This window comes from Salmo salar, unplaced genomic scaffold, assembly GCF_905237065.1.
Source record: "Salmo salar unplaced genomic scaffold, Ssal_v3.1, whole genome shotgun sequence".
NCBI classification, from domain to species: domain Eukaryota; kingdom Metazoa; phylum Chordata; class Actinopteri; order Salmoniformes; family Salmonidae; genus Salmo; species Salmo salar.
Window position 1 is genome coordinate 13,694 of NW_025549927.1, and position 15,621 is coordinate 29,314.

The window sequence follows — 15,621 nt, forward strand, 5'->3', positions numbered from 1 at the left end:
AGGAAGTTGTAAGGGTAGAACAAGGATACTGAAGACCACAGGTACACAGCCAGATCCTATCTACATTCTCCTCTGATAAATGTCCATCTGCCTTTTGTGGTGGGTGCAATTATTCAAAGGTTATGCTCTTGGTTACTACATTCTTCATATACAAAATTTCAAAGCGTAATTACTATTATATATTGAGCGTTATTGAAGAAAAGTTCCAGGATATAAAAACACACATTCTTGACATCAGAAGCTTTATTTTCCAACATCTTCATGATAATGTAGTCCTGTCCTACCTAGAAGAAAAGGTTCCAACACAACTACAGTACATAATGAATATAAAGAACAGTTACTGATTGGGTCAGGGACAAGGAGAACACAATCTAGTTACCGATTGGGTCAGGGACAAGGAGACCACCCACAATCTAGTTACTGATTGGGTGAGGGACAAGGAGAACACAATCTAATGACTTAACAGTAAAAACAAACAGTTAAAACATGCATGGGTAGAAACAGGTATAGAACAACCCAATGACTCTTCACTATGGTCATGTCATACAGGGCAGCAATTAGGCTATTAGTCATGCTACATCCAAAATGGCACCCTATTCCCAATAAAATGCACTACTTTTCACCAGAGCCGTATGGGCCCTGGTCAAACGGAGTGTACTATATAACGAATAGGGTGCGGTTTAGAACGCTAAACAGTCATGGTCTACTGCAGGTCAGCCTAATTATTTATATTATAATTTTTATTTTGCTATAAATTCTACATCCTAAACGTTTAGAAACATCTCATTCTTGATTCTACCACCTTTGAATTGATCGGATCTCTGAATGAGAGTGTAATTTCCCCTCTTAGTTTAATTGCAGGGTTAAAGTAAACCTGTAATTCCCTGTGTCCAGGGCAACATAATAAAACACAGGGAAAGACTTGTGAGGACAGCCACTAACTGAACATGTTGTTGATGATGGTAGGAGACAGACAGGCACAGCCAGAAGTGTGTGTGTGGTGGGTGTGTCTGAGTGTGGTTAAGGTGATTGGAGACTGGGATGCTTTTAAAACCAAAGGGCTCCCTTCTGGAGAGGCCCACAGGTCTGCCTCTCAGTGTGGTTAATGAAGACGTCACAGAATGTCGGTTAGGCTACACCCCCCCCCCCACATTGACTGCAAGGCCAGCCGGGAATCCACACTGGATATTGCTCCACTTTCCAAATCCAAACTAAACATAGCTCCGATTTAAACAGTGAAACATATTTAGTATGGATTCCAGGCTAGTTGACATGTAGCAAACCAGTAAGGTCTATTCAGAGGAGTTGAACCACTGACAGTTGGAGTCTAGTCTTGAGGGTGATGTTTCACAGCTCAGTCTCTCTTGCAGATAATATTGTGTTTCATAGCTCTGGACCAACCAGGCGGCAGCGCTGTGTTCTAGTCAGACATGGATGGAGACCTCACGGAGCGTCCACTAGCAGGGCTGTTACTGAAGGACCAACCAGGAGACAGAGCTGTGTTCTAGTCAGACATGGATGGAGACCTCACGGAGCGTCCACTAGCAGGGCTGTTACTGAAGGACCAACCAGGAGACAGAGCTGTGTTCTAGTCAGACATGGATGGAGACCTCACGGAGCGTCCACTAGCAGGGCTGTTACTGAAGGACCAACCAGGAGACAGAGCTGTGTTCTAGTCAGACATGGATGGAGACCTCACGGAGCGTCCACTAGCAGGGCTGTTACTGAAGGACCAACCAGGAGACAGAGCTGTGTTCTAGTCAGACATGGATGGAGACCTCACGGAGCGTCCACTAGCAGGGCTGTTACTGAAGGACCAACCAGGAGACAGAGCTGTGTTCTAGTCAGACATGGATGGAGACCTCACGGAGCGTCCACTAGCAGGGCTGTTACTGAAGGACCAACCAGGAGACAGAGCTGTGTTCTAGTCAGACATGGATGGAGACCTCACGGAGCGTCCACTAGCAGGGCTGTTACTGAAGGACCAACCAGGAGACAGAGCTGTGTTCTAGTCAGACATGGATGGAGACCTCACGGAGCGTCCACTAGCAGGGCTGTTACTGAAGGACCAACCAGGAGACAGAGCTGTGTTCTAGTCAGACATGGATGGAGACCTCACGGAGCGTCCACTAGCAGGGCTGTTACTGAAGGACCAACCAGGAGACAGAGCTGTGTTCTAGTCAGACATGGATGGAGACCTCACGGAGCGTCCACTAGCAGGGCTGTTACTGAAGGACCAACCAGGAGACAGAGCTGTGTTCTAGTCAGACATGGATGGAGACCTCACGGAGCGTCCACTAGCAGGGCTGTTACTGAAGGACCAACCAGGAGACAGAGCTGTGTTCTAGTCAGACATGGATGGAGACCTCACGGAGCGTCCACTAGCAGGGCTGTTACTGAAGGACCAACCAGGAGACAGAGCTGTGTTCTAGTCAGACATGGATGGAGACCTCACGGAGCGTCCACTAGCAGGGCTGTTACTGAAGGCATGGGAGTCCCTCTCCTTGTCTTTACTCTCATGTTTGTGTTTGTGTTTATGTTTGTGCTTCTTCTTCTTCTTCTTCTTGTGCTCGTGGTGGTGGTGGTGATGGTGGTGGTCACCGCTGTGTTTGGAGGAAGAGGTGGACTCTTTGCTGAAGGAAGAAGGTAAGGGGGTGACAGGCAGGGAGAGGACGGCCTGGTCCACGGCTGGAGGTTCCTTACCTGACGAGGGGAGAGAGGAGACAGGAAGAGACAGATTTAATGTACTGAATACCAATCAGCTAGAAGTGCATCATGTTCTTCAAAAGAAGGACTAGATTGTCTGAAAGCATGAATGAAGCCCAGTTGTGAAGCAGTATGATAAGTGCAGGATGTTTGACGGGATGCTGACCTGGTGTGGATGGCCTCTCCAGGATGTTGAGGTGGTGGTGGATGAACGCCTGGCTGTCATGGGGACTCTCCATGTCAATCTCATCTTCCTCCATGGTGTTGAACTGAAACAACATCATCATCATCATCATCAGTCATAACCATCTGATCTGATCTTCCTCCATGGTGTTGAACTGAAACATCATCATCATCATCATCAGTCATAACCATCTGATCTGATCTTCCTCCATGGTGTTGAACTGAAACATCATCATCATCATCATCAGTCATAACCATCTGATCTGATCTTCCTCCATGGTGTTGAACTGAAACATCATCATCATCATCAGTCATAACCATCTGATCTGATCTTCCTCCATGGTGTTGAACTGAAACATCATCATCATCATCATCAGTCATAACCATCTGATCTGATCTTCCTCCATGGTGTTGAACTGAAAACATCATCATCATCATCATCAGTCATAACCATCTGATCTGATCTTCCTCCATGGTGTTGAACTGAAACATCATCATCATCATCATCATCAGTCATAACCATCTGATCTGATCTTCCTCCACGGTGTTGAACTGAAACATCATCATCAGTCATAACCATCTGATCTGATCTTCCTCCATGGAGTTGAACTGAAACATCATCATCATCATCATCATCAGTCATAACCATCTGATCTGATCTTCCTCCACGGTGTTGAACTGAAACATCATCATCATCATCATCAGTCATAACCATCTGATCTGATCTTCCTCCACGGTGTTGAACTGAAACATCATCATCATTCAACACCATCACAAGATTGAGCAATCACAGTGATTCACGTCAAGTCAAATACGATCAGCAATGGGACCGCGTCAGTCCCGACCGTCGACCGCGCCAGTCCCGACCGTCGACCGCGCCAGTCCCGACTGTAGACCGCGCCAGTTGGACTGTAGACTGCGCCAGTTCCGACTGTATCAGTTTAAAGGAAAGAGGTAGATTAATCCAGACACAGAGTCCACAGTGGCGCTGCTTCAGTCCTCAGGGGAGCCTGAAATGGTTCACACACACATACTAACACATGGACACACACACACACATTATTGGGTAAAGCCTGTAGTGAAAGCCCAGACAAGTAAAAGCGTCTCCCCACGGCGCTCGAGATCCTTACTCTGATCTTGAATTTTTTACTGGTGTCCTCTTCCTGCAGTACCTGGCCTGGCTCCGGTGGGGACGAGCCCAGCGGGCCAACTACACTGTCCAACTTCCTCTTCAGACCCTGAGGGGGCGGGGCCACACCACTGGACATAGACACACTGGACACTGTCTCCATGGTGATCAGGCCCTCATCCAGCTAGAGAGGGGAGGGGGAGAGAGAGGGACAGAGGGAAGAGATGGAGGGGGAGAAAGGGAAATTATGCTATAACAAAACTCAGATGAGGTTGACGGAAAAGATTTTAGGTGAAGATTTAATAAGATAAGGCCCAAGTCCCCACTAAAATATATTATTATATTAAAAAGGTTAAATCATGAGTATTTCTTTTTTCTTGTTACACTGCTAGTGAAGCCCATGACAGGGATATGAACGCCCATGGTGTTGCCAGTCATCTCTGTGGTGTCTGGTCCCTGTTCAGGCTTGATAGTGGGGTTGAGGACAGCCTTCTTCTCCTTGAGGTTGAGTACCAGGCCCAGCTCGGGCAGGGGCAGGCAGGAGGGACGAGTCAGACCAAACAGAGTGTAGTACAGATTCACCGCGTCACACCGTAAACGCCAGTCATGAGACGTACCTGGGGGAACAGTGACATGGCAGGGTCTGAACACATTCAACTTTACAGCTTCATTCAGCTTCATTCAACTTTACACATTCAACTTTACAGCTTCATTCAACTTTACACATTCAACTTTACAGCTTCATTCAGCTTCATTCAACTTTACACATTCAACTTTACAGCTTCATTCAACTTTACACATTCAACTTTACAGCTTCATTCAGCTTCATTCAACTTTACACATTCAACTTTACAGCTTCATTCAACTTTACACATTCAACTTTACAGCTTCATTCAGCTTCATTCAACTTTACACATTCAACTTTACAGCTTCATTCAGCTTCATTCAACTTTACACATTCAACTTTACAGCTTCATTCAACTTTACACATTCAACTTTACAGCTTCATTCAGCTTCATTCAACTTTACACATTCAACTTTACAGCTTCATTCAGCTTCATTCAACTTTACACATTCAACTTTACACATTCAACTTTACAGCTTCATTCAACTTTACACATTCAACTTTACAGCTTCATTCAACTTTACACATTCAACTTTACAGCTTCATTCAACTTTACACATTCAACTTTACAGCTTAATTCAACTTTACACATTCAACTTTACAGCTTCATTCAGCTTCATTCAACTTTACACATTCAACTTTACAGCTTCATTCAACTTTACACATTCAACTTTACAGCTGGACAAAAGTAATGTTCAGATCATTGTAAAGTTTCACTATTGTTTTCTAACCCAAGCCAATGATAGTAATACCATTGGTATGAATGGAATCACTGATACCATGTCAAGTTAAATCCATTGGTATGAATGGAATCACTGATACCATGTCAAGTTAAATCCATTGGTATGAATGGAATCACTGATACCGTGTCAAGTTAAATCCATAAAAACCCAGGAAGCGGTTTAGGAATAGGGTCTTATTTTGTCTTAGAAAAGCTTTGAGAAAACTAGAAATGCACATTATGCACAAAACTACAGTAGCTTATTCAGTTTCCAGTCATAGTTTGTGTTATCATGTACATAACATCTGATAAAATAGAGATTAACTGGTATTAACTGGTTTAAATTGAACATAACAGATCCTCAGTTGTTTTCCAAGCCAGGTGATAATAACAGTGGTGTGAATGTAATCACTGACGTTATGGTGCTGGGAATAATAACACAAACGGCAGATTATCAACAGTTTATTACTGCGAGTCATAAACTGGGTTGGCAACGAGAACGACGTTCCACTGCCAACAGTCACAACCAACCTCAGAGCATAGAAGTACATTCAAAACATATGAAATAGTACACTACAATAACAGAACAAGTGTTCCACCTCCTCAGATCACATCTACAACCCCCCAGCAGTCCAGTAAAATATCCACCTTGTTTCAAAAAGGTGCTTATTCTTCCAAACGTTACGGAAGTCTTTCAAATAACAGATTTCTGTTGGGAAGAGCGCAGTTTACAGCTCTAACTGGTTTGATGCAACAACACATAATAAGTCCATTGGCCACACTGTCTGTCTGTCTGTCTGAGACAACACCCACCAGCTCTGCGTTTCCAGGCCCCTCCTGACAGACCGTGTTTGAGCAGGTTAGTGTTCTCCGAGGCTCTCAGCTGTGTTTGACCTCATTAGAACTGTAGCCAGGAGCCCCCCCCCAAGACATGGTCTACATCCCAAAATACACCCCATTCTCTGTATACTGCACTACACAGAGGCCTGGTCATAAGTAGCACACTATATATTTGGAGATTGGATGCCATTTGGGACACAACCCTATTGAGGCCCGTCCCAGCAGGTCCCTATATCCCTCAAGACATGGACAAACCTAGAAACATGATAAAACGTGATCCTTCTCTTCCCTGGGAGAGAAACAGATGTTTTACGACTGTTAAGAGAAAACGTCTCTCTCTTTGAAAAGACATTTCACAACGTTTGGCATCTTTTGAAACAAGGTTTATATAAGCCTGCTGGGGGATGTCCATGTAATGTGATGCTGAACATTTGCTCATAGTTTGTTATTGTAATGTAATAATGGGTCAGACTGACAGTTGAAGTTAGGACCATGGACATAATGTAATACAGGGACGTCCAAAAGTATTGGGCCAGTGACACATATTCTGGTTTTAGCTCTGTATTCCAGCACTTTGGATTTGAAATGATACAATGACTACGAGACTATGAGGTTAAAGTGCAAACATCAAATTAGACAGTTGTGCAACTCTTACCATCACAAACATTGATAAATGACTGTTGAGGTTAGCTAATTACACACATGGATTTGATTTGTGAGCAGTAACTGTCTCTGGCACTAACTCCGTCTCTGGCTGGATATCACTCCAGGTTGGGGGTTTGACTAGCCAGGTCTGAGTGGATATCACACCAGCCCCAGGTTGGGGGTTTGACTATCCAGGCCTGAGTGGATATCACACCAGCCCCAGGTTGGGGGTTTGACTAGCCAGGCCTGAGTGGATATCACACCAGCCCCAGGTTGGGGGTTTGACTAGCCAGGCCTGAGTGGATATCACACCAGCCCCAGGTTGGGGGTTTGACTAGCCAGGTCTAAGTGGATATCACACCAGCCCCAGGTTGGGGGTTTGACTAGCCAGGCCTGAGTGGATATCACACCAGCCCCAGGTTGGGGGTTTGACTAGCCAGGTCTGAGTGGATATCACACCAGCCCCAGGTTGGGGGTTTGACTAGCCAGGCCTGGAGTGGATATCACACCAGCCCCAGGTTGGGGGTTTGACTAGCCAGGCCTGAGTGGATATCACACCAGCCCCAGGTTGGGGGTTTGACTAGCCAGGCCTGAGTGGATATCACACCAGCCCCAGGTTGGGGGTTTGACTAGCCAGGCCTGAGTGGATATCACACCAGCCCCAGGTTGGGGGTTTGACTAGCCAGGCCTGAGTGGATATCACACCAGCCCCAGGTTGGGGGTTTGACTAGCCAGGCCTGAGTGGATATCACACCAGCCCCAGGTTGGGGGTTTGACTAGCCAGGCCTGGGGGTCTCTGTCTGTACTGCATCTCATCAGGTTTGATTAGTTATGTCTGATCTTAAATGGCACCCTATTTGCTACATAGTACACTCCTTTTTGATCCAGAGCCCAACAAGCTTTATGTGGGCTCTGGTCAAACATAGTGCACTACATAGGGAATAGGGTCCAATAGGGCTCTGGTCAACAGTGGTGCACTATATAGGGAATAGGGTCCAATAGGGCTCTGGTCAACAGTGGTGCACTATATAGGGAATAGGGTGCCATTTAAGATGTACTAAGGTCTCACCTGAGTTCATGAGTTTCCACAGCTGGTCGACCAGAGCCTCGTTGCAGAGAGGAGACTCGGCTGCTTTGGTGAAGGGAGGGTTTTTACCCAGCATGCTTAAAATCTTGTGTCTGAACGAACAGAGAGAAAGTAAAGGTTAACATCCTGTTACTTCACAGCCACAGACCATCACATAACACCTTTCCCTGACAAACCATCACATAACACATTTCCTGGGACAAACCATCACATAACACCTTTCCCTGACAAACCATCACATAACACCTTTCCTGGGACAAACCATCACATAACACCTTTCCCTGACAAACCATCACATAACACATTTCCTGGGACAAACCATCACATAACACCTTTCCTGGGACACACCATCACATAACACCTCTCCTGGGACACACCATCACATAACACCTTTCCTGGGACACACCATCACATAACACCTTTCCTGGGACACACCATCACATAACACCTTACATGGGACAAACCGTCACATAACACCTTTCCTGGGACAAATCGTCACATAACACCTTTCCTGGGACAAATCGTCACATAACACCTTTCCCCGACAAACCGTCACATAACACCTTTCCCTGACAAACCATCACATAACACCTTTCCCTGACAAACCATCACATAACACCTTTCCTGGGACAAACCGTCACATAACACCTTACATGGGACAAACCGTCACATAACACCTTTCCCTGACAAACCGTCACATAACACCTTTCCTGGGACAAACCATCACATAACACCTTTCCTGGGACAAACCGTAACATAACACCTTTCCTGGGACAAACCATCACATAACACCTTTCTTGGGACAAACCATCACATAACACCTTTCCTGGGACAAACCATCACATAACACCTTTCCTGGGACAAACCGTCACATAACACCTTACATGGGACAAACTGTCACATAACACCTTTCCTGGGACAGACCGTCACATAACACCTTTCCTGGGACAAACCGTCACATAACACCTTTCCCTGACAAACCATCACATAACACCTTTCCTGGGACAAACCATCACATAACACCTTTCCTGGGACAAACCGTCACATAACACCTTTCCTGGGACAAACCATCACATAACACCTTTCCTGGGACAAACCATCACATAACACCTTTCCTGGGACAAACCGTCACATAACACCTTTCCTGGGACAGACCGTCACATAACACCTTTCCTGGGACAAACCGTCACATTACACCTTTCCTGGGACAAACCGTCACATAACACCTTTCCCTGACAAACCATCACATAACACCTTTCCTGGGACAAACCATCACATAACACCTTTCCTGGGACATGGAAAATATCCACTAATAAGGGAAACAATCAGGATGAATATATTTAGATTCAAACGGCTGAGCATTAAGTATCATCAATACATTTCCTCAGACTACAGGTCTAAATGAGTTAATCAGTTGATAAATTCACTGTAACAGTCCTTGTTTTTACACAGCACTAAATAAATAACTACCCTGTTGTCTTGCTGCCTTAAGACAAAATGTCCCCATATTTTGAAGCCAGATAAATACACGATGATGCATCTTTATGTATTAGGCAGCCAGCCCCACACACACACACACACACACACACACACACACACACACACACACACACACACACACACACACACACACACACACACACACACACACACACACACACACACACACACACACACACACACAGTACCTGATGTAATGAGCCGGATCATTCTGGACCATGTTGAGCAGCCACTGCAGTTCCACGGAGCTCCTGTCAACTAGCAATAAACAGCATGTTAAAACAGACCACACACACACCTCTGTCCTGACAGCCAGGTAGGCAGGCAGGGCTGTGAGATTTATAAACATAATTCATCATCAGCAGGGATTGTGTGTGGGAGTCAGAGCGTGTTGGAAAGGGATACTCTCTGGGTAGGAGTCAGTGTGATGTTACTACTATAACAAGAAGGGATACTCTCTGGGTAGGAGTCAGTGTGATGTTACTACTATAACAAGAAGGGATACTCTCTGGGTAGGAGTCAGTGTGATGTTACTACTATAACAAGAAGGGATACTCTCTAGATAGGAGTCAGTGTGATGTTACTACTATAACAAGAAGGGATACTCTCTGGGTAGGAGTCAGTGTGATGTTACTACTATAACAAGAAGGGATACTCTCTAGACAGGAGTCAGTGTGATGTTACTACTATAACAAGAAGGGATACTCTCTGGGTAGGAGTCAGTGTGATGTTACTACTATAACAAGAAGGGATACTCTCTGGGTAGGAGTCAGTGTGATGTTACTACTATAACAAGAAGGGATACTCTCTGGGTAGGAGTCAGTGTGATGTTACTACTATAACAAGAAGGGATACTCTCTAGATAGGAGTCAGTGTGATGTTACTACTATAACAAGAAGGGATACTCTCTGGGTAGGAGTCAGTGTGATGTTACTACTATAACAAGAAGGGATACTCTCTAGATAGGAGTCAGTGTGATGTTACTACTATAACAAGAAGGGATACTCTCTGGGTAGGAGTCAGTGTGATGTTACTACTATAACAAGAAGGGATACTCTCTGGGTAGGAGTCAGTGTGATGTTACTACTATAACAAGAAGGGATACTCTCTGGGTAGGAGTCAGTGTGATGTTACTACTATAACAAGAAGGGATACTCTCTAGGTAGGAGTCAGTGTGATGTTACTACAATAACAAGAAGGGATACTCTCTAGGTAGGAGTCAGTGTGATGTTACTACTATAACAAGAAGGGATACTCTCTGGGTAGGAGTCAGTGTGATGTTACTACTATAACAAGAAGGGATACTCTCTGGGTAGGAGTCAGTGTGATGTTACTACTATAACAAGAAGGGATACTCTCTGGGTAGGAGTCAGTGTGATGTTACTACTATAACAAGAAGGGATACTCTCTAGGTAGGAGTCAGTGTGATGTTACTACTATAACAAGAAGGGATACTCTCTGGGTAGGAGTCAGTGTGATGTTACTACTATAACAAGAAGGGATACTCTCTGGGTAGGAGTCAGTGTGATGTTACTACTATAACAGGAACTCTCTACTCTCTCGGTAGACGGAGTGAAACTGTCTGGATGGAGGGAGATGAACATTTAGGGTTAAACCCCAGGATGTGTCCAAAATGGCATTACTTTAGTGCACTACTTCTGTCCAGAGCCTTATCTGAGGACAGCATGGACTGGGAGGTTGATTCATTAAGCAGTAAGACACCTTTGTGGTTTGTGGTATATGGCCAATACCACGGCTAAGGGTTTTTCTTATGCACGACGCATCGCGGAGTGCCTGGATACAGCCCTTAGCCGTGGTGTATAGGCCATACAACACAAACCCCAGAGGTGTCTTATTGCTATTATAAACTGGTTACTAATGTAATTAGCGCAGTAAATACATGTTTTTGTCCTACCCGTGGTATACGGGTATACCTCTGATATACCACGGCTGTCAGCCAATCAGCATTCAGGGCTGGAACCACACAGTTTATTATGAGGTTTATAGCAGGGAGTGTGTGTGTGTGTGTGTGTGTGTGTGTGTGTGTGTGTGTGTGTGTGTGTGTGTGCATGTTGCTTCTACAGGTGAGATGCTGTCTCTCTAGCTAGTAGCTACAGCCCACAGAGTGAAACAGACTGACGACTGAGAAAGATGCCATTCAGTCTGGATGGAGGGATATTTAGGGTCAAGGTGTTCACCCCAGAGATTAAAACAGACTGACTGGTGACAGTCTGGATGGAGGGATATTTAGGGTCAAGGTGTTCACCCCAGAGATTAAAACAGACTGACTGGTGACAGTCTGGATGGAGGGATATTTAGGGTCAAGGTGTTCACCCCAGAGATTAAAACAGACTGACTGGTGACAGTCTGGATGGAGGGATATTTAGGGTCAAGGTGTTCACCCCAGAGATTAAAACAGACTGACTGGTGACAGTCTGGATGGAGGGATATTTAGGGTCAAGGTGTTCACCCCAGAGAACTAGGCCGTGTCTGAAATGGCACGCTAGTCTCCTTGTAGAGTGCATTCGGAAAGTATTCCTTTCCACATTTTGTTACGTTACAGCCTTATTCTAAAATGGATTAAATACATGTTTTTCCTCAGTCTACACACAATACCTCATAATGACAAAGCAAATAAAGTTTTTGAAACATTATTGCAAGTATTCAGACCCTTTGCTATAAACTCAAAATTGAGCTCAGGTGCATCCTGTTTCCATTGATCATCCTTGATGTTTCTACAACTTGATTGGAGTCCACCTGTGGTAAATTCAATTGATTGGACATGATTTGTAAAGACACACACCTGTCTAAATAAAGGTCCTACAGTTGACAGTGCATGTCAGAGCAAAAACCAAGCCATGAGGTGGAAGGAATTGTCCGTAGAGCGCCGAGACAGGCTTGTGTCGAGGCACAGATCTGGAGGTGACCAAGAACCTGTTTTTGGTTTGTCATTATGGGATATTGTGTGTAGATTGATGAGAAAAGAAAACAATTTAATCCATTTCAGAATAAGGCTGTAACGTAAAAAATGTGGGAAAAGTCAAGGGGTCTGAATACTTTCTGAATGCTCTGTAGTCAAGTGCACTACTTCTGGTTAGAGCCCTATGGGACTAATTCTAACCCTATGTTGATCTGGCTAAATGTAGTGCACTACATAGGGAATAGGGTGTGTCCTACCAACTTCACTACTACTAGTTTGATGTATACCTCTTGTGTAGTCCACCACAGCTTCCAGTGCTGCGACACGCACATCCACAAAGTGTCCATATTCTGCATAGGATTTAAACAGAGAGGGGTCACTGGGAATATGACCATTCTTCTGAAGCATCCGGATAGCTCTGAGACAACTGGAGAGAGGGAAGAAAGAGAGGGGGGATGGAGGAGAGAGCGAGCGAGAGCGAGAGCGAGAGAGAAATGGAGGCAAGAGAGGGGTCACTCAGCTATAAGCCTAATCATAGTTCCTGATTTCTAACGCACCAATACCCTTTAGGGTTAAAAAGATTTGGAGTTCTACAACTGGAAATCAAAGTTGCAGATTGTGCCTTGAAGGCATTTTGATTGATAAGATCATGCAGGTGGGAAAGTTTACCCTGGCACTCAACTAGCTTCCTGTACGGGACGTGTTTGGCAATATTTGGGGAGAGGGTACAAGGGCCAAAAAGCTTCCACACCAGCCAGTTCAACAATGACACTTTAGGTCAACCACTATTTGGTCAATCGTTTATCGATCAACACAATGTAAAACCAGCCACTAAAAGCGGCCAATCAAAACACTGACATCAAGCACCCGCATTTACCACCACCACCATTTACCACCACCATTTACCACCACCACTTACCACCACCACTTACCACCCACATTCACCACCATCATTTACCACCACCATTTACCACCACCATTTACCACCACCCACAGGTACCACCACTAAAAACCACCATTTACAACCACCATTTATGTTTAGTTTATATAGTATAATGTATAGTGGGTATCTATGGTAGTGATTATCTCTACCTGACAGTGATGGTGTTGTGGTAGCTGGACAGTAGTGATGATCTCCTCCAGGATGTTTAGTTTATATAGTATAATGTATAGTGGGTATCTATAGTAGTGATTATCTCTACCTGACAGTGATGGTGTTGTGGTAGCTGGACAGTAGTGATGATCTCCTCCAGGATGTTTAGTTTATATAGTATAATGGTATCTATAGTAGTGATTATCTCTACCTGACAGTGATGGTGTTGTGGTAGCTGGACAGTAGTGATGATCTCCTCCAGGATGTTTAGTTTATATAGTGATTATCTCTACCTGACAGTGATGGTGTTGCGGTAGCTGGGCAGTAGTTTCTCCATGTTAAGAGACCGTGTGATCTCCTCCAGGATGAGGCGTACGTCTCCGTTGAGGTTGTCCACGGTGCGCACCTCGTTACTGATGCTGATGGCCGGGGTCAGGGAGTTGGTGAGGGCATCAATCAGCTCGGCACGGTAGTAGTTGTCAGAGAACTAGGGGAAAAGAGAAAGACAACATTAAAGCCATTAGTGCCGGGTCAGTCTGGCCCAGTGGTCAGCACAGCCAACTCCAGAACACCATACAGGATTACCAACGATGGCGATCCCTGGTCCAACACTCTCTGAACGGTTCATCTCCTTCACCCTGTCCCCTTCTATTCATTGGTCACAACAGAACAAACCCCATCTCACCTTGTTCTTCCTGTTGTCGTTGTACTTGATGAGGTCCAGGATGAAGTTGAGGACGTCTTTGGGACAGAGGTTCTGGATGTCTCTGAGCTGAGCCATGGCTACAGGCATGGTCTAGGTATAAATCAAACACAGCTCATTACACACGCCAAAATACTGGACCACTGTATTACACATTTCTTGCAATTTACAAGGAAACGAATTCAGATTTTGTCCGCCATTGTTTCCTAAAGGTTTAGGTTCTGTGACGAAGTAAAAACCTCTACAGTGTGTAACACGTATCCCATGACTGATAAGATATTTAACAAACAGACAGTCTCGTGATCTACGTTAAATACCTTCTGTAGGAAGTAGCTCTGGAAGCTGATGAAGGTGTTGGTCTTGACGATGTTTGGACAGCTCTTACAGCAGAACATCCTGGTGAACAGAGACTTCATGGCTGGAGGACCGGTCCAGGTGCTCATCATGGAGTTGGCTATCTATGAATATTAAAAACAGGAAATACGTGATACAGCTTCCTCCTCCTCTTCTATTTGAGCTGATGTGTGACAGCTAGCTATCCTGGTGAACAGGCACTTCACAGAAGAGTGGAGTTTCACTATCTAGACACAGAAGACACTAAATAATAGACGTATTAGCTAGTAATCTAACTAGGATGACACATGACACTCTGAAGGTTTCCTAGACAAAACGTTGTGCTACTCATTTGAAAGTTAACTGCAAGGGGACAAGAGAGTGTAACTATGATTAGATTTTCCAGAGTTCAGAACAATTGGCTTCTAGCAGACTGGCTTCTAGCCTGTTACATGAGGAAGTGACAGAGCTGAGGGTCTCCCTGCTCTCTCTCAGCAGGATATTAGAGAGAAGGACAGAGCTGAGGGTCTCCCTGCTCTCTCAGCAGGATATTAGAGAAGGACAGAGCTGAAGGTCTCCCTGCTCTCTCAGCAGGATATTAGAGAAGAACAGAGCTGAGGGTCTCCCTGCTCTCTCAGCAGGATATTAGAGAAGGACAGAGCTGAGGGTATATCTGCTCTCTCTCAGCAGGATATTAGAGAAGGACAGAGCTGAGGGTCTCTTTGCTCTCTCTCAGCAGGATATTAGAGAAGAACAGAGCTGAGGGTCTCCCTGCTCTCTCTCAGCAGGATATTAGAGAAGGACAGAGCTGAGGGTCTCCCTGCTCTCTCTCAGCAGGATATTAGAGAAGGACAGCTGAGGGTCTACCTGCTCTCTCTCAGCAGGATATTAGAGAAGGACAGAGCTGAGGGTCTACCTGCTCTCTCTCAGCAGGATATTAGAGAAGGACAGAGCTGAGGGTCTACCTGCTCTCTCTCAGCAGGATATTAGAGAAGGACAGAGCTGAGGGTCTACCTGCTCTCTCTCAGCAGGATATTAGAGAGAAGGACAGAGCTGAGGGTCTCCCTGCTCTCTCTCAGCAGGATATTAGAGAAGGACAGAGCTGAGGGTCTACCTGCTCTCTCTCAGCAGGATAT

The 15,621-nt window shown here is 45.1% G+C and overlaps 1 pseudogene; it reads right to left on the minus strand.

Moving 5' to 3' along the window:
• Positions 1-225: 225 nt before the first annotated feature.
• LOC106596040 (transcription initiation factor TFIID subunit 2-like) overlaps positions 226-15,621 on the minus strand; it is a 53,777-nt pseudogene continuing 38,381 nt past the window's right edge.